At 49.0% G+C, this 27,170-nt stretch overlaps 1 protein-coding gene across 4 annotated transcripts in view; it reads right to left on the reverse strand.

The window, feature by feature from the left end:
• The window catches only part of TSPAN18 (tetraspanin 18), a 181,901-nt gene that overhangs the window by 132,332 nt on the left and 22,399 nt on the right, over positions 1–27,170 (reverse strand). For 3 of the 4 annotated variants that reach the window (XM_054511975.2, XM_064576607.1, XM_064576608.1), the window contains exon 2: positions 16,857–16,933. The gene's annotated coding sequence lies outside the window, so the exon portion shown is untranslated. Of the gene's footprint in view, positions 1–16,856; positions 16,934–27,170 lie in introns of those variants that run through there. The other variant, XM_064576610.1, reaches the window with a different exon arrangement.

Here is a 27,170-nt window from a genome sequence, read left to right on the forward strand (position 1 = left end):
ACCTCTGCATAGCACTTGCCCGCGGATGAGCTCATTTGCTTTTAATCTTCATGGCAGCCCGAGGAAGCACCTGACTATTATCATTCCCATTTTACAGATGGGAAAACTGAGGCCCAGAAATATAGTCTCACAGGGAATGGGAGTGGAGTCAGGAGTCACACCAGACATTCCAGCCCTGGGGTCTAGCCACCAAACAACTGGTGCTCAGAGGAGAGAGGTCAGCAAAGTAGAAAGATGCTGGGTGCAGGGCCTCGGGATCAGGGTATGTTTGATATTTTGGAAGGATGGGGGTTGTGTGTGCCATTTTTTTAAAGATTTTATTTATTTTTTTATTTGAGAGAGAGCGAGAGAGCGCGAGTCAGCAGGGAGGGGAACAGAAAGGGACAAGCAGACTCCCCGCTGAGTGCGGAGCCCGATGTGGGGCTTGATCCCATGACCCCGAGACCACAACCCAAGCCGAAATCAAGAGTCAGACACCAACTGACTGAGCCACCCAGGCACCCCTGTGTGTGCCATTAAAAAATATATATATATGAGGGCGCTGGTGTGCAGCCCACCCGCATCATTACCTCACTTCATCTCAACAGAAGCTCTGGAAGGAAAGGTTATTATGCCCAATTCACAGATCAAGAAACTGAGGCTCATGAAGCTTAATGGTCTTCTCGCAGGCTGGGATTCGATTCTGGGCCAACTCATCACAGCCACTTCTGATGGCTTAAAACCCAGTTCCTCCACTAGCTGGAATGACTGGGACCAGATCCTTCACCTGGTGGACCTCAATTTCCACATCCGTAAAATGGTGCCTTCCTGAGCCCCACCCAGCCCAGGTGGCTGGGAAAAAAGAAAGAGATGGCAGCCAATGTGAAGGGCCACTGCAAAGCATACAGCCTCCACCTCAGGCTCTCAGGCCCAAGTCCCGGCTGCGAAGAGAGGGCTGACATTTACAACAGTGCGTCCCGACGCCCCACAGGATGCTCTGCCAGCAAAGAGATTCAATTATGGCCATTATGGTGCACTTAGGAAAACCAGGGAGCAGGCTAATACATTTTAGAAAGATTTGCAACAACAGAGGTTGAATCCAAACGAGTTTTCTACTTAACCCTCAGTTAAACAGAAAAATCCATTTAACCACAAGGCAACACTGTCTTCCCACTCTATAGTTAATCACTTTGTATCTTACTGTCTGCCATCTAGATGTATATTTTATCACCCTTAAGCCTCCTTGGAATAAAAAATAAGCTCACTGATGGAGAGAAAGATGTCAGAAACCTCTGTGGGTCTGAGCCCTAGATCACCACCCTCCAACCTGTTACCTCCTCAGACAAGGCAAGAAGGAATTGCTTATATTCATCACTGCTGAAGACGCTGGTGGTGGACTCCCTCAGAAGCAGCTCCACGGGCCCCAGAGGGAGTGCTAATTCACACCTCCCACCCTCCTCTTCTCCCCCTGACAGAGAGCAGACCCAACATCTGTAGTCACTGGAAGCTTCCAGAAAGAGGCTGGAGAAGGGACGTTCTTAGCATGAATCACAGGGGCTGGATTCCTTGAGCTCCCAGTGAGCTAAGCCACAGAGCAGTGGAGACCAGAGTTGTCCGGGAGGCCTGATCAGGAGAAGGGATGGATGCAAGTTTCTCTTCCATGAAATGGGAAAGAACACCTATCAGCCAGATAGTTTTCTCTATATTAAATAAAGCAGCACTGACCGCGTACACACAGATACTCCAGGTATAGAGTTATCGGATAAAGCACAGGATGCTCAGTTAAGTTTGAATTTCACATAAACAACAAGTAATTTTTTAGCCTATGTCCCAGATATTACATGGGACTAATATTGATGGGACATACTTAAACCAAAAAAATTCTTCGTTGTCTACACGAGGTTCCCATTAACTGGGCAGCCTGTGGCTTTATTTGCTGGCCCTATAGCAACCCCTTCCAGGAGGCATGCCTCTGTCAGTGGGTAGTGGGAAGCCAGCGAGGGGCCCCTAGGCCAGGGCTGCTCAGGGAGGAGTCCACAGAGCTGTCCTGCAGCAGGGCAATGGGAGCGAAGAAAAGCAGGAAGCCCAACCGACCGGCTTTCTGAAGGCACCTCTACCGACCATGCGCCTGAGTGGGAACAAAAGCAGGAAACAAATGGGCCTCTTGTCCTGAGCGGGGGGGACTGAATGATTTCTCTTCCCTCGTTTCCCGAGCTCTTAACATTGCTTTATTGTCTTAACAATAACAGTGTGCACACGCACACCCGAGGGTTTTTCTTATCTTTGGGAGTAATCAGGTGGTTTGATCAGATTTCAAGTTCATGGAAGCTGTGGGGGGAGGCGGGGTGGGAATGAGAATTTTTCATCTCTGTATGCAAGAGGATGCTTAGTGAATGATGGAGGGAGGGAGAAAGGGAGGTGAAGAGGGTAGGGAAGGAGAGTGGGAGAGGATTTCTGAGGGCCACAGGACCTCCCAGCCTGGGGGAGCCAGATCTACTGCCCCAGGGCTCCTCGCTACCTCTCCTGGGTGGGGGGGCCCTGCAGGGCTAGGTGCTGTTTGGACAGCAGGCAGCACAAAGCCCAGCCTCGGGTCTGAGGCCCCCTGCTCCCCAGCCCCCTGCATGTACCCAGCATGGGGACCCACTACAGCACAGAGGGACAGACCCGGGGAGCTCCCCGCAGGGACAGAAAGCAGATTCTGCACCCTCTGCTCTGCCCTGGCCCTCTCTCATGGGACACACTTGCCTCTTGGTTCAAGTTCAGTTTAAACAGATGTTGTATTCCTAAGAAGCCCTGTCTTTGAAGTCTGGGAGAAAATCTCAGCTCCAAAGGGACATTTCCTACCTAAAAGGCTCTCCGGGGAGTCTCGGCAGAAATAAAAACCAAAAGCCCTGGATTTTTATCTCTTGGTATTTATGAGATTTTTCATTAGAACTGCTGCCTCCACAGATTGCTCTGTGGAAGAGAAACAGGAGACAGAGGGAGGGAGGGAGGGCAGGGATCCCACTGAGCAGGGCTGGACGCGTCACCAGGAGGGATGCAGCCTCACAGGCACCAGGGCAAACCACCACCGTAAGGCCGGAGCTTTCCAGAATGCTAGATACCATACACAGCTGGTTCTCAGAACCCGATGAGCCAAATACCTAGCGGCTCAGGTTCTGCGCCGCCTCCTGCCTTAGCGAACACTGGACACCTGGAAGGCCTGTCTGCCCCCATCCCGCCTGGACACCGCCTGGTCATACAGCAGGCCCCACCACAGCGTCTCCTCCGCAGGATCTTCTGAGAATGTTCTGTCCCCTCCCATCCCCTCCCAGCAACACCCTCTCGGAAACCAGCTCCCTAGGGCAGGGCAGGGGGAGCGGATGGGACAAGGTGTAGGTACTAGGGGATGAATTGTCTGTAGGATATTTAAATACAAACATAAAACTGACCAAAAGCTGACAATTCTAAACAATGTCAGTGAGAAATCACTCTGCCTTGAAAAAAAGTCTTTGAACTGTGGTCACTGCTGAGTTCCCTTCTTTCCTAAGAAATTTGACTACTTTTCATCCCTGTACCTTATTTACTCCGAACAAGAAGTTTGTACGTCTTAATCCCCTTCACCTATTTTGCCCATACCCCACCCTCTCCCCTCTGGCAACCCCTAAATTTGTTCTCCAGATTCATGAGTCTGTTGCTGGTTTTGTTGGTTTATTTGTTCGTTCATTTGTTTTTAGATTCCACGTGTAAGAGAGATCATGGGGTGTTGGCTTTTCTCTGACTTATTTCACTTAGCATAATACCCTCTAGGTCCATCCATGTTGTTGCAGAAGGGAAGAGCTCATTCTTTTTTATGGCTGAATAATATTCCATTACACACACACACACACACACACATCACATCACATCTTCTTTATCCATTCATCTGTCAATAGACACTTAGGTTGCTTCCATAGCTTGGCTATTGTAAACAATGCTTCTGTGAACATAAGGATGCAGTTATCTTTTCATATTAGTGTTTTTGTATTCTTTGGGTCAATACCCAGTAGTGCAATTACTGGATCATATGGTATTTCTATTAATAATTTTCTGAAGGGGCGCCCGGGTGGCTCAGTTGGTTAAGCGACTGCCTTCGGCTCAGGTCATGATCCTGGGGTCCCGGGATCGAGTCCCGCATCGGGCTCCCTGCTCAGCGGGGAGTCTGCTTCTCCCTCTCCCACTCCCCGTTTGTGTTCCCTCTCTCGCTGTGTCTTTCTCTGTCAAATAAATAAATAAAATCTTAAAAAAAAAAAAACATTAAAAATAATAATAATAATAATAATTTTCTGAGGAAACTCCATACTGGTTTCCACAGCAGCTGTACCAGCTTGCATTCTCCCCCAACAGTGCCTGAGGGGTCTTTTTTCTCCACATCTTCACAACACTGTTGTTTCTTGTCTTTCTGATACTAGCCATTTTGACTGGTTGTGAGGTGATATCTCACTGTGGTCGGGATTTGCATTTCCCTGATGATGAGTCCGATGTCAAGCATCTTTTCATGTGCCCATTGGCCATCTGCATGTCTTCTTTGGAAAAATGCCTCTTCAGATTCTCTGCCCATTTTTTTTAATCAGAGTATTTGTTTTTCTGGTGTTCACTTTTATAAATTCTTTATGTATTTTCGATATTAATCCCTTATCAAATATATTATTTGTAAATATCTTTCCTCATTCAGTAGGTTGCCTTATTGTTTTATTGATGGTTTTCTTTGCTGTGCAAAAGCTTTTTATTTTTGTGTAGTCCTGATAGTTTATTTTTGTTTTTGTTTTCCCTGCCTGAGGAGACAGATCCATAAAAAAAGTTGCTAAGGCCAATATCAGAGAGATTACTGCCTGTGTTTTCTTTGAGCTTTATGGTTTCAGGTCTCACATTTAGGTCTTTAATCCATTTTTAATTTACTTTTGTGTGTGGCATAAGAAAGTGGTCCAGTTTCATTCATTTGCATGTAGCTTGTCCAGGTTTTGCAACACCATTGTGGGATACACTGTCTTTTCCCCATTGTATATTCTTGTCTCCTTTGTCATAGATTAATTGACCGTATGAGTGTGGGTTTATTTTAGGGCTCTCTATTCTTTTTTAAATTTTTATTTAAATTCAATTAATTAGCATATAGTGTATTATTAGTTTCAGAGGTAGAGTTCAGTGATGATTTATCAGTTGTGTATAACACCCAGTGCTCATTACATCATATGCCCTCCTTAATGCCCATCACCCAGTTACCCCATCCCCCCACTCCCCTCCCCTCCAGCAACCCTCAGTTTGTATCCTGTGATTAAGAGTCTTTTATGGTTTGTCTCCCTCTCTGATTTCCTCTTGTTTTATTTTTCCCTCCCTTCCCCTATGTTCCTCTGTTTTGTTTTTTAAATTCCACATGAGTGAAATCATATAATAATTCTTTCTCTGATTGACTTATTTTACTTAGCATAATACCCTCTAGTTTCATCCAAGTCATCGCAAATGGCAAGATTTCATTTTTTGATTACCGAGTAATATTCCATTGTCTGTGTATGTGTGTGTATTTATATATATATATATCACATCTTCTTTATCCATTCATCTGTTGATGGACATCTGGGCTCTTTCCATAGTTTGGTTATTGTGGACATTGCTGCTATAAACATTGGGATGCAGGTGCCCCTTCGATCACTACATTTGTATCTTTGGGATAAATACCCAGTAGTGCAATTGCTGGGTTGTAGCGTAGCTCTATTTTTAACTCTTTGAGGAACCCCCATACTGTTTTCCAGAGTGGCTGTACCAGCTTGCATTCCCACCAACAGTATAAAAGGGTGCATCCTCGCCAACTTCTGTCATTTCCTGACTTGTTAATTTTAGCCATTCTGACCAGTGTGAGGTGGTATCTCATTGTGGTTTTGATTTGTATTTCCCTGATGCTGAGTGATCATGAGCATTTTTTCATGTGTCTGTTGGCCATTTGTACGTCTTCCTTGGAGAAATGTCTGTCCATGTCTTCTGCCCATTTCTTGACTGGATTATTTATTCTTTGGGTGTTGAGTTTGAAAAGTTCTTTGTAGATTTTGGATACTTTGGGCTCTCTACTCTGTTCCATTGATCTATTTGTCTACTTTTGTACCAGTAGCATACTTTTTTGATTACAGCTTCGAAGTATATCTTTAAATCTGCAATTGTAATAACTCCAGGTTTGTTCTTCCTTAAGAATGCTTTGGCCAGGGGCACCTGGGTGGCTCAGTCATTAAGCGTCTGCCTTTGGTTCAGGTCATGGTCCCAGGATCCTGGGATCGAGCCCCACATCGGGCTCCCTGCTCAGCGGGAAGCCTGCTTCTCCCTCTCCCACTCCCCCCTGCCCCCCGCTTGTGTTCCCTCTCTCGCTGTGTCTCTCTCTGTCAAATAAATAAATAAAATCTTTAAAAAAAAAAAAAAAGATTGCTGTGGCCATTCAGGGTCTTTTGTGGTTCCATACAAATTTTAGGATTATTTGTTTTAGTTCTGTGAAAAATACTATTGGTATTTTGATAGGGAATGCATTAGATCTGTAGACTGCCTTGTATAGTACGGACATTTTAACAATATTAATTCTACCAATCCATGAGCATGGTATATCTTTCCATTTGTTTGTGTCACCTTCACTATCATCAATGTCTTAGGTGAGTTTTAACAATATGTATGTAAGCTTCAAATGAGCACAGTTTTATTACTTAGAGTTTAATAGACACTGTGTTTACATGGAAGTTAGTTCAAAGAGCACCACTTATAGAGCCAGACCCAATGCAAGCCAATGCTGGTAAGCACGTTCATTTCAAGAATAAGAATTCAGAATCTCTGGAGTTTTCATCTCCAGCCCATATGCCACTAGATAGTCTCCCATGTAAACAGTAGGTTTGAACTAAGCAATGATAGTGCAGTGATTGTGAGGAGGAAAATGAAGAAATTGGATCATCACCAGTGTTGCCATGTCTGCACAGGTCATTCTCCAAACTGTGTGAAGTTCACTCTTTTGGAACTTTCCTTGAGTATTTCTTTCTTTTTTCAAAATATCCATTAATGTAATTAAAAATTCTGAACCCCCATTAGTTTTTCCTTTTTTGTGCTGTAATATTTGTTTGTCAGCTGGCCTGGTTATACATGTGAAGTTTGCTAAAAGGAAGGTTTCGCTCTCTGTGTTTCTTTTCTGGCCATTATGAGAATTAATTTTATTTCATCGTTATTGCCAAAACTAATTTTGTTGCATACAGGAGGCAGGTACCAAAAAAACATCTTCCTTGCATGTCAAATACCCAGCTGCACCTGTTCTATTTTATGTCAGGCACCGACAGCTTTACAGTACTCTCCTTCAGAGCAGGCACTATGCCCAGGACTTGCTCTTGGGGTTGGCATCTCTTCCTCATTCCATGCCACTCAACAGCTCCCAGGATATTGCGAAAATAAGATCCATCTGTCGTGGTGACCGGGATGGGCCACACACTGGGCAGCTCCAGATAGCCACCAGTGGGCACCTTCCCCAGGTCTCCAAAGTCCCTGCATCCCTCATCATCTTCTCCATCTACACTCACTCCCTAGATGATCTCATTAAGGCCTGGGGTTTGAAATACTCTCTATAAACTATGGCTTCCAAATTTGTCTCTCCAGCCCTGACCTCACCCCTGACCTCCAGGTTTGTACCTCCACCCACATTCTTGCCACCTCCATTAGGATAGCTAATAAATCCCTCAACTTAAAATGCCCCCAAACAGAACTTGGAATGTTCTCTTCCCCCTCCGACCTAAGCCTAGCCCAGTCAAGGCTCCCAGCTACAGGCACAGACTCTCTGGTCATCCTTGACTCCTCCCCCACCCCATCCAACCCATCAGTGGCTCTGTCAGCTCTACTTTCAAAATGGATCCTGAATGTTTGGGCTTCTCAGCACCTCCGCCACCATTTTGTCTTTCCAGACCACTTCCTCCCATGTCTGGATTCTAACACCAGCCTCCACTCTGGCCTCCCTGTCCCCTACAGCCTGTTCTCCACCCAGCAGCCAGAGTGATCTTGGTAACATGTCAATTTCATCCCGTCTCTTCCGTGCTTACTGGCTCCCCATCACACATAGAATCAAAATGCAAAGCCCTCACCCTGGCTGGCAGCTCCTTCCAAGCCATCCTCACTCTAGCATGCTGGCCTCCTCACTAATATCCAGCACATCAGCCACCCACCTGCCTAATGGCTCTGATTCTTGCTTCTCCCTTCACCAGGAAGTCTTCTGCCCCAGACGAAAATCAAGGCTTCACGGCGTTCAGATCTCTGCTCAAATGACATCTGATCAGGAAGGCCTTCCCAGGGCCCCTTACCCAAAACAGCAAACCCCTGGCCACTCCCTGTCCCCTCCTGCATCTCATACTGCTGGACGTTCAGTTTATTTGTTAGGTCTCTCTCTCCCCAAATAGAAGAGAAGCACCACGAGGGTGGAGACTTTGCTGTTTTGTTCACTATGAGCTTCTCAGCATGTGGAGCAGTACCAGGTACATAATAAGGGCTGAACATATATTTGTTGAATCAATGAATGTGGGCTCACATTTGATATTTGCCTTCAAACTAACTCTGGGCTAGGTATTGTTGTCACCACGCCCATTCTGCAGATACAGAAGCTAAGAATCAGAGAACAGAAAGGAATTACCCTCACAATCCCTCAGACCGGTGATAGATTTACAATCAAAACATGGGCTCCATAGAACAGGAAATCAACAGAGAAAAATCAACAAAACCAAGAGCTGGTTCTTTGAGAAGACTGATAAAATCGACAGGCCTCTACCCAGGCTGACTAAGAAAAAAAGAGAGAAGACACAAATTACTAATATCAAAAATGAAAGAGGGGACATCGCCACAGTTCCCACAAACATTAGAAGGATAAGAAAAGAATACAATTACTAATTCTAGGTCCATAAATTTGATAACTTAGATGAAATAGACCAAGTCCTGGAAAGACACAACCTGCCCAAATTCATACATGAACAGACAACCTAAATAGGCATGTATCTATTAAATAAATTGAATCGATAATGAATAACCTTTCAAAACAGACTACAGACCAGATTCATTGGTGAATTCTACCAAACGTATAAGGAAGAACGTGTATCAATTCTCAAAAATCTCTCCCAGAAGAGACAAGCAGAGGGAATGCCTTCTAACTCAATCTATGAAGCCAGAAGTAAACTAATACCAAATCCAGGAAAAGAAAAGAAACCTATGGACCCAAAGCTACATACAGATGGTTAGGGCAGCTTTATTCTTCACTGCCAAAACTTGGAAGCAACTAAGATGTCCTTCAGTAGGTGAATGGATAAGTAAGCTGTGGTACATCTAGATATTGAAATATTATTCCGGGTGAAAAGAAAATTCTGACACCTGCTACAGCATGGACGAATATCAAGGACATTATGCGAAGTGAAATAAGCCCATGACACACACGTGTGCACACACCCCCCCCCCGCACACACAGAATAGCCCCAAAACACAAATACTCTATGATTCCTTTATATAAGGTACTCAGAGTAATCAAAATCATAGAGACAGGAAGAAGAAGGGGGATTGCCAGGGGCTCGGAGGAAAGGAGAAAAGGCAGTTAATGTTTAATGGGTACAGAGTTTCAGTTTTACAAGATGAAAAGAGTTAAGGGGATGGATGGTGGGGATGGCCGCACAACAATGTGAATGTATTTAATACCACTCAACTGTACACTTAAAAATGGTTAAAGCAGTAAATTTTATGTTATGTCTATTTCACCAAAGTAAAAAAATTGGGGGAAAAATGAGTGATTGAGTCATGAGAAGACATGGGGGGAGCTTAAAGGCATATTTCTTTTTTTTTTTTTTAAGATTTATTTATTTATTTGAGAGAGAGAGCGCACACATGCAAGTGAGTAACCCCCAGAAGTGGGGAGGGCCAGAGGGAGAGGGAGAGAATCCTCAAGCAGACTCCCCTCTGAGCCCAGAGCCCGACGCGGGGCTCCATCTCAGGACCCTGAAATCATGAAATGAGCCAAAATCAAGAGTTGGACACTTAACTGACTGAGCCACCCAGGCGCCCCTTAAATGCATATTTCTAAGTGAAAAAAGCCATTCTGAAAAGGCTGCATACTGCAATCCCAACTGTAGGCCATTCTGGGAATGGCAAAACTATGGAGACAGTAAAAAGATCAGTAGCTTAGCGGGGAAGGAGGGATGAATTGGCAGAGCACGGAGGATTTGTAGGGCAGTGAAACTACTCTGTGGGACACGATCGTGGTGGATACATGTCATTATACATTTGTCCAAACCCACAGAATGAAGGCCCACCACGAGCAGTGAACCGGAATGCAAACTATGGGCTCTGGGTGATAATGATGTGTCAGGGGGGCCTCCCTGATGTACCATAGGCATCACTGTAGTATGGGTTGTCCATAGTGCGGAGGCTCTAGGTGAGTGAAGACAGGGAGAATGTGAGAACTCTCTGCACTTGCCCTCAATTCCGAACCTCAAACTGCTCTAGAAAATCAAGTCTATTAAAAAAAAAAAAAAAAGGCTTCAGGGTGCAGAGCTCAATCTCCTTCCTCCATCCCACAGTGCCTTTCTATCCTAACAGAACCCTGCCCATACCCCAAGGAGGGAGACACCTTGGCGACCCCCCAAGGCCCAGGGGATGACAGCATTCATTTCTTCTCCTATCAGCCGCTCTGGACAGGTCATTAAACCACCCCAGTGACCGGAACAGCGCTGCCAGCTGATTTGGGTTTTCCCTTTATTTTTAGCCTGTTAATGACAACATATTATTTCACACTCTTTAACTAATAAAAGAGGCAGCTGGGCACAGCAGAATGATCAGCAGACCCGGTGAGAAGAATGAAAGACTAGGCCCAGCTCTGACATACCTAATAGCTGTGTGACCTTGGGCAAGTCACTTCCCCTCTCTGTTGCTGACATGCATCTGATAATGGTGTTCCTACTTCCTCTCTCTTTGCCACATCTAGCCATTTGAAAATGCTTCAGCTGTGAGTCACAATGTGAATATAGGTCATTATTAAAAAAAACAATAATAATAATAATAATAATAAAGCTCTTAAGGGCACGTTCTGCACAGTTTTGCGTCAGGAACAGGAAAGCAATGATTTGCTCCATCTTTCGATGAGGAAAATGAAGACTTATTAGTATCTCTCCATGATGTCAAGGAGTAGTCACTCCACAGAACGAACCGGTCTGTCTGGCCTTGCTCTCACAGCCAAGGGAATGTCAGGGAAATGGAACATCTCCCAGGGAAAAGTTCCACGGGTTTTGTCTCCTACCAGGGACAGGTTGTGTCCGGCCCTAGGATGAACTTTCTTGTGTAAATTTAAAACACTTGAAAAAGAAAGGAAGGAAAAGTTTTGGGATGGAAAGTATCCAAGAGGGCAGAAAAAGACCAGGTTGCTGTCATGAGTTACATATGGACACAGGGCTGGCCTGAGGCCAGACGTTCTGGCAGACGTTGGGCTGAGTGAGCAGGAAACTGGAGTGGTGAGAACCTGTCATTCTGTCCCCTCACACACGTGTCCCAGCCAGAGAGTGATGGGGAAGCCAGGAGGGAGAGGAGGCCCAGGGCCGGTGCCCTATCCTGGGCTGAAACTCAGGGCTTGCACCCCATCTGTCAGAACTGCAGAAAAATGAATGGTGAGCTTCAGACAGGTGGATGATATCCACCCTTTCCGGAATGTTGCCTCCTTCCTGGGTGGTGGGCTACACACCTGATATTCATCATCTCACTTAATCTTGACCACGAAGCCTGCAATTGCAATGACTATCTTCATATAACAGGAGAGTAGATGGAGTTCATTTGCCCAAACTAATAAATAGCTAAACAATAGCCCCAAAGTTCATCTAGTCCCAAAGCTATGCTCTCCCTTCTGCAAGAAACTACCCCCTGATTTATAAATACCAGATGGAAAATGATGTATATAGCAAGAGTGAATCCCTTTTCTACCTGGCCAATGAAAAGTTGGGAGCCTGAATCCAACAGGGATGCGGGACTCATTGGACCCCATGCCACGTCGGCTGCATGAACAGAAGTTAAAGGTCTGGACCAAGGGAGGTGCTGGTCCCACCCACTTTGGCTGGGGTCAGAACACGGCCGGAGCTCTGGCCTTGGCTCTGAGGGCTGAACTATGAAAACGCCCAGTTCAGGCTGGAGTCCCCCCCAGAGGAGGGTCAAGAGAACAGGAAGTCAGGAGTGCCCCGAGACCTGCATCCTCGGAGGGAGGTAGAGGTAACGACGACCTTTCAGCAGCAAACGGTAAAGTGTGTGCAGCCTGGAGGGAAGGGGGTGATGTTTCTTCTCTGTGGGCCCACAAAGCAGATTTGGGGCAAGCAGACCGAGGGTACAAGAAAATGCATTTCAACGCAGCAGAATAAGACACTTTAACCTGTCACAACCTGCCCAGGACAGCCCAAGGCAGCATAGACTGCAGTGGAGGCCATGCGCCCCAAGTCCACTGAGACAGGTGGGCAGGAGACTGACAACCACCTGGCAGGTCCCGTGGGCCGGACATTGTGCCAAGCATTCAGTTGCCTTTAAGCCCCTCCCAGCCTTTGTAGAGCTGACCTGTTGACCTGCATGAGCAGCAGAGGATACTGACCCACCTCCCAGAGGCAATGAGGTGCTTAGAGAGGTCGGGTAACCTGCCCAAGGTCACACAGTGGAGCAGAGCTGTGACTAGGACCCAGGTCTTCCTCCAAATCATACTGGGGGTGGGTAGGAGGTGAATTAAGCTCAGCTGGACCACTGGCTTCCACTCTCACCTTTGGCATGTCCGAGGTCTTCCCAGGATGGGGGAGGATCAGAACATCACCCTTCCTAACTTCTCTCAATTCCATCATGATCTTTTCACCTCAATAACTGTGGCTTTGCTTCAGGGCTACATTCTCTCCATGCTGCACTGCCCTAGATCATTCTGGAAGCCTCCCAACTGCTCTCACCTTCCTCTTAAAATCCAGGGACATTGGGAGGTACATTAGAATCACCAGGGAGCTTTAGAATATACTAGGGCTCCTCCAAAAGTTACACATAAAGCTATAGTAATCAAAACAGCATGGTATAGGGCTTAAGGAGAGACACATAGACAAATGGACTAGAACTGAGAGCCCAGAAACAAAAACCTATACCCCTACGGCAAATTGATTTTCAGTAAGAGTGCCAAGACTATTCAATGGGAAAAGAATAGTCCTTTCAACAAACGGTGCTGGGAGAACTGGACAACCACATGCCAAAGAACGACGTTGGGCCCCTACCTCACACCATATACAAAAACTAACTCAAAATGGATCCATGACCTACATATAAGAGCTAAAACCATAAAACTCCTAGAAGAAAACAAAGGGGTAAATCTTTATGACCTTGGATTTGGTAATAGATTTTTAGCTATGTCACCCAAAGCATGAGCAACAAAAGAAAAAGTAGATAAACTGGAACCTGGGGACAGGTTCTCCTGGGGCAGCCAGGCTTCTGTCACCTCCTCCCCGCCACCTGCTTCCCGCGGTCAGATCTCAGGAGGAGGAAGATCCCCATGCTTCCTAGAAACTGCCTTCACTGGCTCGCTCAGCCTGCTGCAGAGGGCTGGCTAGGGAGATTAAAAACATCAGGGGACTTCCCTTTCTCCCTGAGCTCTGAATTCCGTGCAAGGCTGGGTGGAGAACGCAGGAGGAGGGCTACCATGAGTGTCACGGGGTGATGCTGTGAGTCCTGCAGGGGGCCTCCTGGACGCTGTGGGTACCTCTGTGGGTGCTCTGGGGAGCCGCAGAGGTTGTATGGGTGCTGTCCTGAGAACGTGGGAAGCCACTGGGGTGCTGTGGGGTGCTGTGGCCAACACACTGTCTTTGGGACAGGAGCCGTGTGTTTAGGTCCCAATCTGACTGCTTTTTGGACATAAAACCTGGAATAATTTACAATTTCTCTGAATCCCAGCTGTCCTCACCTATAGTTTATTAATACCTGCCTCTTGGGGCATGGGGACGATCAGCGATTATCTACAGAAAGGGTCCGGTAAATGTCGTCGGGAGTGAAGTGTAAACCATGGGATAAAGGCTCAGGAAGAACTGTTCACACCCAAGGTGGCCCCACACCCCAGGGTGTCAGAACAGAGAGCTGACACAACCCAGGCCCCACTGTCGGCCCTTTTATAGACCATGCGTGGAAAGAGGTATGTGTCTCCACAGTAACCTCCCTGTTTGGTCACAAACACCCGGCTCGTCCATCCCAAGAGCCCGAGCCTCTTCAAGGGGGTCACCTTGGGAGGCCACATTATCCCAGGGGACTTCTGTCATGCACAGCAAGCAGGAGGGTCCTCCCCCTCACAGCCACCCAGTGAGGTGCATGCTATCTGCCCATTTGATAGATGAGAAAACTGAGACTCTGGACACCAAATCACTCACCCGGAGTCAAAGAGCTACGGAAGAGCAGAGCCGGGACCCAGCCTCGGCCAGTCTGGCCCCCAAACCCCAGCAGACATTTCCCATAATGGCACATACTGTCTGCCTCCTGCTGATGGTCCTCCTTGTATTCTCCCCGGGGACTCTACATTGATCTGTTTCCTAGCTAACAAGGGGGGTGAGGCTGACTCACTTTGCTCCCCTGCAACCTTCCTGAAGGTAAACCGAGAACAAAAGCACCCCTGCTGCTTTTCTCCGTACTTAAAGAGATTCCTGCCTCTCGTATACTGAGGCTCACGGCTTCCCCTGATGGAGAAACATCCCTAGCAGAGAAGTCCTGGGGAAGTTAAGCTTTTCCCGACTCGCTTCAGCGCCTTCTCCTGATTAAGAAAAGCGTGCGGGATCCTGGCTCTGCGATAAGGCAGCGGCTTCCTGGGGGGAGCAGGGCGGGCTGCCAGGAGGCTGACGGTTGAGATTCTGGCCCAGGCAGCCGGCAGGGCAGGGTGAGCCACATGACACAGGGGACCCGGGGCCCAGCCTGGCCCTGCGTTATCTGCGTCTGGGAGCCAGCCACCGTGCCTTGGATTCCGGCCTGAAACATCCCGGCTGGCTGGCGGCACACTCCAAAAGTGGAAGGATGAGCCCAGAGGCCGGGGGAGGGTATCAGATCGGTGACTGGGAAAGTGACCCAGTGCTTCCCAAGCACGGCGCCAGAGGCAACTGGAACCGCAAATGCCATCCCATGGCTGGGGGCGGCACCCCACAGTGCGCACAACCCATCAATCCGCGCTTCTAGAAGCAGTCTTGGGGTGGGAAGGTGGGGGGGGTGTCTGTACCACCCTCATCTCATCTTCTCCCAAAAACAACCCATGGGTAGCGCTATGCTCCCATTTTAGAGATCAGAAAACCAAGACCAGGGGCGCCTGGGTGGCTCAGTTGGTTAGGCGACTGCCTTCGGCTCAGGTCATGATCCTGGAGTCCCGGGATCGAGTCCCGCATCGGGCTCCCTGCTCGGCGGGGAGTCTGCTTCTCCCTCTGACCCTCCCCCCTCTCATGCTCACTCTATCTCATTCTCTCTCTCAAAATAAATAAATAAAATCTTAAAAAAAAAAAAAAGAAAACCAAGACCTGCAGAGATGTCACAATGAGCCCAAAGGTTCAAAGCCAAAAATCTAGGATAAGGAAACAAATCATTTTTATGTCCTTTCAAACATTGTGATTTCAAGAAGTGATCTGGCTTCCAGGATTTTGTTAACCTTAAGATTCAAGTCACAGAGTCACTCAAAGGAAAATACACAAGAATTGTAGGGTCGGTCAGACAAGGCTTCAAATCTCCACCATCCCCCACTCACAGCTGTGTGACCTTGAGCAAGTCACTTGACTTCTCTGAGGCCTGGTTCTCTCCTCTCTAAGATGGAGGTGATTTTCGTGCCAAGACCACAGGGCCGTTAAGAGGACTGAATGGATGGTGTAGGGCTTGTGCCTAGAACAGCGCCTGGCATGCAGAGGCCCTCAGTGTTGGTTGATGCGATGCTTCCCAGCAGCCAGGCCTCAAACTCAGCCCATCTACCTCTCAGACTCTGTGGTCTTTTCACCAAGGCTCTGAGGCATCCTTTGGCCAAGACTGGCACTCAAATCTCCACAGTCTTCCCCAAGCCCCCACCCCCTCTCTGCTTCCCTGCTGCCTCACCACACCCATCACTTCCTCTCGTTCAGCCTGGGGCTGGGAACCTCAGAAACTGAGCCATGAGGCCTGGGACAGAGATTCAAGTCACTGTTGCCCATTCTACTGGTGAGAAAACGAGGCCCCATGAGAGAAATGGCTTCTAAGGACCCTTGAGGCACCTGGGCCAGAGGACAGATGTCCTGGCTCTTCATTCAGGAACCTTCCATGAGGCCACGCACCCCATCACCAGTCCTGGGATTGTGGGCAGCCCAAGAAGCTTCCAGAACCCAAGAAGCAAACCAAGACTTTTCCATTCTCATTTCCATCCTGGAATGTGAACTGTATCCAAAAGAGTCCTGAGGTAGAGGGTGGGGGTGTCATTCTAGAAAGGTCTTTTCTTCTCACAATCCTAAGACTATGGAGGGTGTGGGAGGAGGGAGTGGGGAAGAGCTCTGCCTTCCCTGGGAGGGCTCACTGCCTCCCGTGCTTCAACCCTCACTTCCTGGACCAACCCCGAGGAGCAACCATGACGGGCAGTCCATTCATGGGGCAGCCGCCAGCCCCAGTGAGACCCTACCCTAGCACCAGCCTCTCTCCTCATGCCTCAGCTGTGCTCCCCAACCCTGAACAAAAATGTCTGGGGTGGGGACAAGAGGGAAGCTGCCCTTTGCTTGCCCTGCACTCCGGCAGCAGCTGAGAGCTCTCTCAGTTGGCAGGAGAGGGTTTGTCGAGTGGAAAGAGAAGAGGAGAGAAGATCAGACTCTTATTTGAATAAGATGCCGCCATGTTGCCCTGTGGCCAAATCATACCTTTCAACTGGCGTCTGTTCCTTCCAGGAGAGTGAGGATTCTCTTGAGGTGGCTTTCTGATGGCTTCAGGATCAACTCTAGAAGGAGAAGAGAGAGGTGTAAATTTTAAGAAGGCAACAGCCAGTGGGGCATGTGGCTGCTGGGGGCCACCTCAGTTCAGACCCCCTAAGTTCCTTCTCTCTTCTTCCGTCTCTGCAGGTGCAGAAGCCAGACGGGACAGTCTCGGCCAGAAAGACAGAAAGAACTAAGCACCCAGCCCCACATCCCATTCCGGGATGGCGTCCCCAGAGCCTACGGACTGGCACATACTTTCAGCCTTCCAAAATACCCAGGAGCCTGTCCCGTGTGCACGTGATGACATCACGCATGCTAATCACAATATCACATCACATTTCTTTGCTTCTGGCTAGAACATTACCAACTCGTCGCGGAAACTCCATTCTCCTCAGGTGGAAAAAAGCCTTTCTGAGTAATGGTGAAACTGAAGGAGAATTAATCATTGCTTAATGAATGCAGGCTTTGGGGGCAGATCCACACTTTCCAGATCTGGTATCCATGAAGAGATAAATAAGAAGAGGCTAGGTCTTTGGTAGTGAAAGAAGCAACTCAGCCCCAGAGTGCAGGGGCCAGAAGTCCAACCTCTCCCCCCAACTTCCTCTCTGTCAGTTTGACGGAGAGCCCCCGGGTCACAGGAGAAGGATCAAATTCGCCACGTCCAGGCCACATACCTGCCAGCCAAGGCTGAGGCCAGCCCTGGGGGACCGGCTTGTTCACATGCACGGCTGAGGAACAAAAGAGTGAAGCCGACAGCACAGATGGGATAGCCGAGTCCCCTGACCCCCAAATCTCCCAGACTCCCGCCCTCCAGGACCGGTCGAGTTTCACGTTGTCTCAGATGATGATGTCGACAATCCCACGAGACGGTATCCCCACTTTGGGGATGAGGGCCACAAACCCAGAGGAATAAATAACTTGCCCAAGGTCATCACGGCGAAATGGGGCAGAGCCGGGACTGGAAGTCAGGTCCGTGGGAGGTCAAACCTGGCGCCCATACCATGTCCACAGGGCAGGAGAGCAATGAGCTCCAGGTCTGCTCTACGGATCCTAGCTCAATGCACGCTGCGCATAGAAGAGTTTCTCAGGACTCCCTGCAAACTGATGGGGACCAGGGCTTGGCCAGAGGACGGGACCCCAGTTGGCTATCTTTGCCTCCGAAGTTCACCCAGGCAGAGTTGACCCAAGGAAGCTCACATATCATGGAGCAGACCAAGGCTACAATCAAAGGAATTCTATATATATATATATATATATATATATATATATATATATATATATACACACACACACATATATATACACACACACACATTCATATCCATCCGTAGACAAAGACACACACCTATGGATAGGGATATGGAGATATATGTATATAACTTTGATTGTAACTACAAAAGTGAACGTTCTTCCTTATCCATTCATCACATTTCATAGAACCATTGCAAAATCTTTGTAACATGACCCTCTAGGCTTTATTCCATGTAACCACTTATGTGTGTATGTGTGTGTGTGTGTGTGTGAGCATGTGCCTGTGTGGGCCCCCATGGAGATGGTGCAACTCTTTACACAAATGGGATCTTACCACACACGTTCTGCCTCCCCAGCTAGCAGTTGCTATCATGTCTACCCATGGATCTGAGACTATATAGATCTTCCTGAGTCTTCTGCCTCCTCGTAGGAGTGGACCATCATTTATTTAGATATCCCACCTTAGATATGTGGGATATTTCCCTTCCCACCTGTTACAACGTTGTTGCCACCATCCCCTTCCCGCTTACATCGCCGTGTGGGAATGTTCGAGCAAGTCCACAGCCCAGATGCCTGGAAGTGGGATTGCGGGCCAGGGGCTCTACACATTCCACATTTGGCTAGCTTCTGACAAACCCCTTTCCTCAAACAGTGGATCAATTCCTCCCCAAAGAGCAGGACACAAGGAGCCCCATTTTCTTGGATGTAAATTTGTACCCAGGGCTCTGGGCAGGCTTCTGCCTGCTGAGCTGTCTTTCTGGTCACCTTCCAGTAGCCTGGAAGGCCAAGTCCCCTGGACAAAGGGAGGCATTTATTTCTTGGCTCCTATAAGATGGCCACCGCTCTGCTGCCTGGGGACATGTCTGAGGAACTCGGGCCCACCTGAGCCAGGAACTACATTTACGGGCTCAGAACTGATAATGAGCTTTTATGAGCTCTGGGGACCACGAGGACCACGTATTAATGTCAAGTGTGCCCATCAGCCATGCAGCCTGGGTGAATGTCACACATTAACGAAATTAAAGGCGGGAAGGAGCTGCAGGCTGTGTGTCAGGCAGTGTGGGCCGGGCCTGTCAATAATAAAATTACTTTCCAGGCTTTGCACTCCTGAGCCTGAAGCTGTCTCCCGTCTTCGATGGAATTCTGCCTTGCTGCAGCCCAAGAGGAGATTAGTTTATTACCAGTCTGCCAGGAAAGGCAAAATCCAGCACTAATCCTAATTCCCATTTAAGCAAATCTGCATTATGTGAGGGAAACCAGCTGGGCTCAGAATTTCTTCCTCCTTCCCCTGAGATCTCATTCCATCCCTCTCCTCTCCACGGAGGGGGAGAGGGGGGTCACCACAGATGTCAGAGCAGGAGCCCTCCTGGGAGTGGGAAAAGAATCCCAGGGTTTAGGGCCAAGAGGGGGAAAGGTCTGGGTAAACAAGAGGCTGCATCGGAAGATGGCGGGCTGGGAGATGGTGCTCACCATTGACCCGGTTGTCTCTGGCTGCGGGAAGGAAAAGCCACCACCCTCCCAGCCCCAGGCTTGCCCTCGCCTTGAACAAAGATGCCTTGAGATCCTGAGTCCACCTCTGAGTAGCTCTGTCACTGTGAGCATGTGACCTCCCTGCTTTAGGCCTCAACTTCTCATCTGGGAAACCGCTAACAACAGCTGATAGCTCATACGATGTTGTAAGGATCACATGAAAAAGGGACAGATGGGTCCCTGGAGAGTCTGACACACACCGCCCTGTTTTTTGAATTAAGACTCCTGGGGTTATAACGGCACCATTATTTGACTGCCTTGCTTAGTTAATTATGACACGACACTTTGTGTATGATGCATCCTGGTTTCGAAGACCTTAAAATAGAAGAAATAAAATAAGGGGTGCCTTAAAATCCATGAAATAGAGGAAGTGCTCAATCAAGGGCAGGGAGCACGATGACTAGGAGCCAAGTTCTCCTGTTGTCTAAGGTCTAGCCCAAAACTTGGATCTTCTTTTTCTTCTTCTTCCTTCCGAACAAAGCAAAGCTACTCTGTGTGTGGGCAACCAGTCCTCAATTTGTAAGAAAAATCCTGAGAGGTACTTCAGTGTCCTGGATGAGACCCAGCCGAGAGCCTTGAATCTCTAGGTTGATGTTTCCCGCTCTAGTTTTAAACCGAGACGGATCACATGTACACGGCGGTGCGCGCACCTTGAGGACACAGCCTCCTGAGTCTTTACAAACACAGCACCCTATGTGATGCAGCCAGATCACAGACTCCTCCCTGGTTTCCCAGCCATTATTTCTCCACCATCCCACATGTCCCAAGTCACCCGTGACCCTCCTCCTCTGTGGCCCCTGCCGGTCCCTGCCTGGGCTGAGCCTTACCGTTGCCTGTCAGCTTGCTGCAAACAGGCTCCCGGCCGGTCCGCTAGCCTGCGGCCTTGTTCCCTCCAAATTGCCCTCTTGTTTGCTGTCAGACTGAGCCCATAGATGTGTCTCTCTCTTGCTTCAGTGGGTCCCCTGGCTTCCCTTTGCCTATACACAGGCTTTTGATCATCTGAGCTCCACTTGTCTTTTCCAGGCCTTCAGGGTCCTCACAATATGCACAGACCCCATTGTCAGACTGAACTCACCGGGACCCACACGTCCCACTGTTTTGCTCACTCTGCCTGGCAGTCCCTTCTTCCTTTCCTAACCCTGAACTCTACCTCCCCTCCCACTCTCCAAAACACCCGGCAAACTCCTATTCATCCTTCAAAACCTTCCTTCAATATCTCCTCTGAGAAACCTCCCCAGACCTCCACAGGCATGATTAGTCACTGTTCTCTGGGCTCCGATAACAATTTGTGTTTATAGGTAGTCAAGTCAGCATCACAGCACAGTATGTGTTCTGTTCCGTATGATTTTTCTCATCTACCAGACTATGAGTTCCTCTAGGATAGGGATGATCTCTTACTTCCTCTGTGGTCTCAGTTCCTGACTCAGCAAATAAAGCTGGCTGGATGGATAGCTGCTAGGATACGTGGATGGATGGAGGAGGAGAGACTGGATCTATAAAAGAGCCTGAATGGTGGGAGGGAGGAAATGGGTTATAGTTGGTTGCAGGGATGGATGAATAACAGAAGCGATGGAAGGATGAATGGATGGATGGATGGATATATGCACGCAAAGATGCATGCATGCAGAAATGAATGGATGTGGGAATGCATGGATGCAGCATGGATTAGGATAGATGGATGCATGCATGGACGGATGCATGCATGCATGGAGGGATGGATGATAGCAGGGACAGATGAAGGCCGGGATGGAAGGGGAACAGATCTCCAAGAGGATGGGTGAAATGAACAGTGGGAAGACAGAACTAGGTTAATGGCAGGAGAGAGGGAATAAATGACTCAACCACTTGTATAATTTTCTCTGAACCCCAGGGGGCTGAGCCTCTTGCAGCTACAGGCGGTGCCTTGCTTTCTCCCTCTAGAGTTTATGGATCTGCGCAGAGACCACTCAGCCAAACGTCGGCAGCCCCCAGTTCCGCCCCATCTCACCCCACTGCTCTAGCTGTGGACTCACAAGTTGAGACCTCAGGAAGGAGCGGTCAGAGTTATGTCTTGCCTTGGTCTTGATCCAGGTGGTGAAGACCAGTGCTACACGGAGATCGAAGTTTCCCTGAGTCTGAGTCTAGCCCCAGCTGGTGGGGCAGGTGGTTTGCCAGCCGTGGGACAGGTCTGCGATAGGTCAACTGCTTGGTCTGGAGCAGACGGATGGCTGATGGGGGTGCCATGCTCCCTTGCAAAGATACCATTTGGGAGACCCTAAAATGGCTGAGGGGCCAGGCTACGTGGACAGCAGGGCACGCTTTGGATGGTTACCTGTGAGAGGGCTCCTGGGAGAACAAATTGACCTCTAGAGCCTGCTGTCTGTCTGCAGCATGGGGCAGGGCAGGCGGCAGGTGGGGAGCCCTCGGCACTGAAGGGTGGGCCACAGACCAGGTTTTCATGGCCCACAGGCCTGGGTTTGCATCTCAGCTATGCCACTTGCCACCTGTGTGACCTTGGCAAAGCTCCTTATCTCTCTAAACCTCAGGTTATTCACCTGCGAAGTGTGGACAATCAGAGTCCCACCCCACTGGCCTGAGCTGGGGGTCAGAGGTGCTCACGGGCTGTAAGGGATTCACACGGGGCCCGGCACTAGCAAGCACTTGATCAATAGAGGTCGCAGGAATTACATAAAACAGAATCTGCAGCCACTTTCCGTGAAAGGGGGAGTGGCCATGATCAGTGGTTCCAAGTTATACTCTCCAAACCCTTCCCTCTCTCCCTCGGGGGTCCGCACAAAGAACAGACGGAGTCTACACATCATACACACCCTAACACTTAGCTCACGACAGCCGGACTTGCTCATATTTTATACATCATGTTCCCACATGATGTTGAAGATCACTGATTTAGAGTTGATGGCCTAGAACCCCAAGTCAGTAGGATTCTAGGGGAGGTAAAAGGGATGTCTTCCTGGAAGAGGCAGCAAGGACAGAAGGGAGGGAGGGAGGAAGGTGATCAGCCCAGTGATAAGTCTTTTTCTAGTTACCTGCTGCCCTCAATGCCTCTCTCCTGAGCTGTACGCTCCCCTCAGTCGCTGTCTCTGTCTCTCTGCCTCTCTCTCTCTCCCCTCCTTCCCCAGCCTCCGCCTCTCTCTGCCTGCCCCCCCCATGTTAGCCACCCTACATCTCTACCTGGCTCCTAGGTGGAACAGCCATCCTTCTGGGCCCCATGACCACAAAGACTCTTGGTCATGTGCCCCAAGAAGGGGCAGCATCCTCAGCAGGAGCCTGGAGGCCAGCTCAGCCTTGGCCCCTCTCCCCACACGATGCCAGGCTGGGCCACTGTCAGCCAGATGCATCGCCTGTTGACAGATAAAAGTGCTGCAGTTTATGGCCCCAAAGCAAAGCCAGGGCTTTGTTTGGCTCTATTTTAAGCTGGCCATGCAGGGGGGTAGTGTGGGGGTGGGGGAGAGGAAGAGGAGCCAAGACATGTTCGGGATGAGTTGCTGCTGGGTTCTGTGACTCAACAACAATCACCCCCACCCCCCACGGGCCCGCAGCCCTTAATGAAGCCGCCAGCCCCAGCATGCTTTGCCTAGGTCTCTACCTCCTCTCCACCTGCCCTTGACTCGCGGTGGGAGGGAGAGTGTTTCTCTGTGCTGCCCGCCCTGTCATTCAGCCCCATCACCCTCTGTTCCCATAATGAGTCCCAGAACGGGCCTGCTAAGTGTGCCCCAGGGTCACAGTGGGGCTGAGGTGGGAGCCCTGACATCCTCAGAAAGACTGGGGGTTTTTTGTTTTTATTTCTTTATTATTTATTTATTTATTCATTCATTCATTCATTCATTCATTCATTCATTCATTCATTCATTCATTTAGCTTGGGGCATAGAGGACCACTCCCTCCATGGAACCAGGCACAGTGCAGAAGGTGCTTGGCACCATGAGCAGGGTCTCTGGAGGGTCCACCCAGCTGGTAAGGAATCTGAGTCAGTCTGAGCCCATTAGCCCTGGGTAGCTTGGGGATGGTGGTAGGGCCAGGGAAGAGGGCATAATTAACACGTGAAGCTGCTTATTTCTCCATGCAGCCGTCACTAGTAATCATCATCTCCCCTGTCCCCATGTTCCCATCACGTCTGGGGGTTCCTGAAGACGGGCGAGCCAGGGTCTCTTGTGCCCTCCCCGGTAACCCCTGTGGGAGACAGGTGCCTCCATGATGCTCAGCTGAGTGTGAAGAACGCATGGCCTCTGGGAGCCTGAGACCCCTTGTCTCCAGTGGGCCTAGCCCTGCACTTGCCCCCTCTTTGTCCTATTTGGAAGCATTTTCTTGTCACTGGAAGGAGGCAAGGACAAGGGCTGTCCATGCCCTGGAGCTCTCTTTCTTCCTTTTGATCTTTGCTCTTCCTCCTACACTCTTCCCATTTCTCAGATGAGGAAAGTGAGCCTGAGCCACAGCAGCTTTATGTAAGTAAACATGGGTGCACTGCTCGTGGAAAAGGAAAAACAGAAAGCATAAGTGATTCTAGCAACCATGTCTGCCAAAGAAGGCTCACTCATTCTCATGAGGGGTCCCCAGAACACCTGCCAGGCGAGTGCCCAACATCCCAGACCTGGATAAACCTGATGGTTTAAGGGACCTATCTCTGATGGGAGAGCTTGGCCCACCACCCCACTCAGCTCCACTGTGCCACCTGCATGAACAAAAAAGGCAAGAAGTGAACTCTCTAACTCTTCCACCAAGTGGCCAGTGCCCTCCTCCTCCCCAGCAAAGGAAGGAGCTGATACTTAGAGAGGTCCAGCCACTTGTCTACAGTCACAGAGCCGAACTGGGCCAAGAGAGGACAAGAGCCCACGATTTTGCCTGCGCCCAAAGTCCCCGGAGTCCCTTTGCTGAGTCCAGCCTGCACTGGGCTGTCCCCATCGCGCCCGTCCTCTAGAGGATGCATCTGAGAGGCTCTCAAGCCATTGGCTACTTGAACAAAGATACCTGGGCTTTCAAAGATGTCAAAACAGCCCAGTGCTCCTAGCACACAGTTCAAGGATGGCAGACTGTCTTAAGGCTGAAGTTGACTTTGCTGTGGGTTGTGTCTCAATGTGTTCCAGACCTTGAACTCAATGTGGACCCACCGTGTGGTCTTACGCATCCAAGAGGGCCCGTCCAAGGATGTTCTGCCTCAGAGAGGAGCAGTTTGAAAAAGCCACATGACAGTAAAAGAGATGTTTCCAAACTGGCCACCCTGCAGCTAGCAAGGAAGCCAGAAGCTGAGAACTCGTAACCGGAGCTGAGTGAAGGGGCCAACCCCACAACCCACCGCAGCTTCCTTCCAAAACCTGGGGCTCTGGGGCTTGTCATTCAGACTTTATAGCCCTCCAGGCTTGGGGGGTGGAAGGGCACCCCATGTCTCTGCAATTCTTCCCCCACTCAAGTCCATGTAAATATATTCTAATGCAGAGAAGGGTCTTCGGGGAAGTAAGACAGCAGAGCCATTAGCATTTTGATGGGTTTTCCCAACACGTGGAACAAGGGCAGTTTAAAATTCATAGTGTGGAGATTAATCCCAGGCACACCTCTCCCTCCCCAGCTTGAGGTGGCCAAGAACTTTTTACCCCTTGAAGACTTTGATTAGGAAAGAAAGCTAGGAACTCAGTCATGGGAGTCCTACAGAGAAGAGCCAAGATGGTTTTCTAGACTGCGTGTGGAAGGCCTTCTAAACACAATTATTTGACAGAATCAGGGATAAGGGCGGAGAAAAGGCTGTGACACCGCTTGGGCACTGGGGTTCTTCCAGAAGAATCCCAGCTGAGCCCGACAAGAGTGCCAAGGGCACATTTGTCTCTCATCAGTGACATAGGCCAGGCCTCTTACCATCCACATTCACGCATTCAGCAAGCATCCCCAGAGAATCTCCATGCCCCACATAGCAGGTGCTTGAAGGAGACGGAGCAGGAAGACAGTAAACTCAGCAAATCCCTGTTCTCAAGAAACTCAGTCTAGATGGAGAGAGAGAGAGAAATGGGGATGAATCCAAGAAAACGGGGTGAAGGAGGGGGCAAGAGCAGCTGTCCTGGGACCGTGAGGTGGAGGGGGCCTCCACCAGCTGGGCCTAAGGGCAGATCACATCTTTTGGGGGAATTCCTGTCCTTCCTCAAAACTTTCCTTTGAAAGTAGATGTGATGTTGTAGCAGGTGCAGAAGGCAAGATGCACGAAGATACAGATATTGTTAACACAAATGATGCAAAAGTTGGAAACCAGGCAAGGAGAGGCCTGTCTTTCCAACATCATCATGGAATATTGTTTAGGGGGCCCACCTACGGATTCTTTAATTATCGTCAGTAGAGGATTCTAGAGAAATGTAACTTCAACTCATGTGAAGTTACTTGTGAACTTGGAGTAGATTTTTTGGGTCTGGTAGAGAAAAGAGCCACAAAGGTTATGATTTTATTGCTCGATAGGGATTCGCCAAATTATATCCAACCCAGCCACCTTATTCCAGTATTATCGCTCCAATGTTTATGTAACTGCCATTTGTCTGATTCTCTGGAGAACCGGCTTCACCATCTTACTGGCTCCCTCATTCATGAGTCAAATCAATCTTTGACCCATGTTCATTGCAGATTTGCATGAGATCTTAGAGGATTTCTAATTTTTAGAAAATTATACTTTGGCAGTGCATGCCCGATTACACACACACACACACACACACACACTGCACAGGGGAAAAAATGGAAAGAAATATAGCAAAATGTTACCCATGGGTATCTTTTGGTAGTGGGCATAGGTATGCCAGTGAGTTTCATAATCAGAAAAAAAGTGCTAAACCTCATTTTTAAAATGGAGTCACACACATTCATCTAAGATTACCCAATCAATAGCTAATGCAAATTGCTTGCCTATCCCATCTATTGGGCATGGCTCGAAGCACTCTATGTGGATTATCTCACTAAAGCCTCCCCACTGCCCTAGGAGAAAGGGACTATTACTACCCCATTCTACAGATAAGGAGGTGGAAACCCAAGAAGGTAGCCTCAGGTCCCAGCTGTAGGCTGTCAGAGCTGGATCTAAACCCCAGGCAGCCTGGCCCGAGGGGCTGCCTGTTTAACCACCCTGCCAGACTTCTGCCTCCCAAGTGGAAAAGGAAGAAATAAACACATCTGCCAGGCGGCCGGGGTCAGGTCTGGAGAAAACGGTGTTCCCACCCACTCCCAGAGCTCACAGCGTGCTGGGAAGCCAGGCGCAGGCCTCGCCAGCCTTGAATTGAATTCACATGTGTCTCCCCCACACTTGCGGGCTGGGAACCAGTCTTCCCCATGCTTGGGCCTCCCATCACCCTGGGAGGGGACACGATGGGCCCTGGGCCTCTCTACCTGCTCTGATAGCATCACCTTTAACTAAGCCAGTTTCTGCACCCGGACAGCCGGCCGCTAATGAACAGGTCCTTCCACCCCTCTCTTCACTCACGCAGGGACTACAGAACGGCTTCATTACCTAGATCATAAAAT

The sequence above is a fragment of the Mirounga angustirostris genome, unplaced genomic scaffold (assembly GCF_029215605.1).
Source record: "Mirounga angustirostris isolate CCGP_5_RB_7025 unplaced genomic scaffold, mMirAng1.0.hap1 SCAF_13, whole genome shotgun sequence".
In the NCBI taxonomy this organism is placed as follows: domain Eukaryota; kingdom Metazoa; phylum Chordata; class Mammalia; order Carnivora; family Phocidae; genus Mirounga; species Mirounga angustirostris.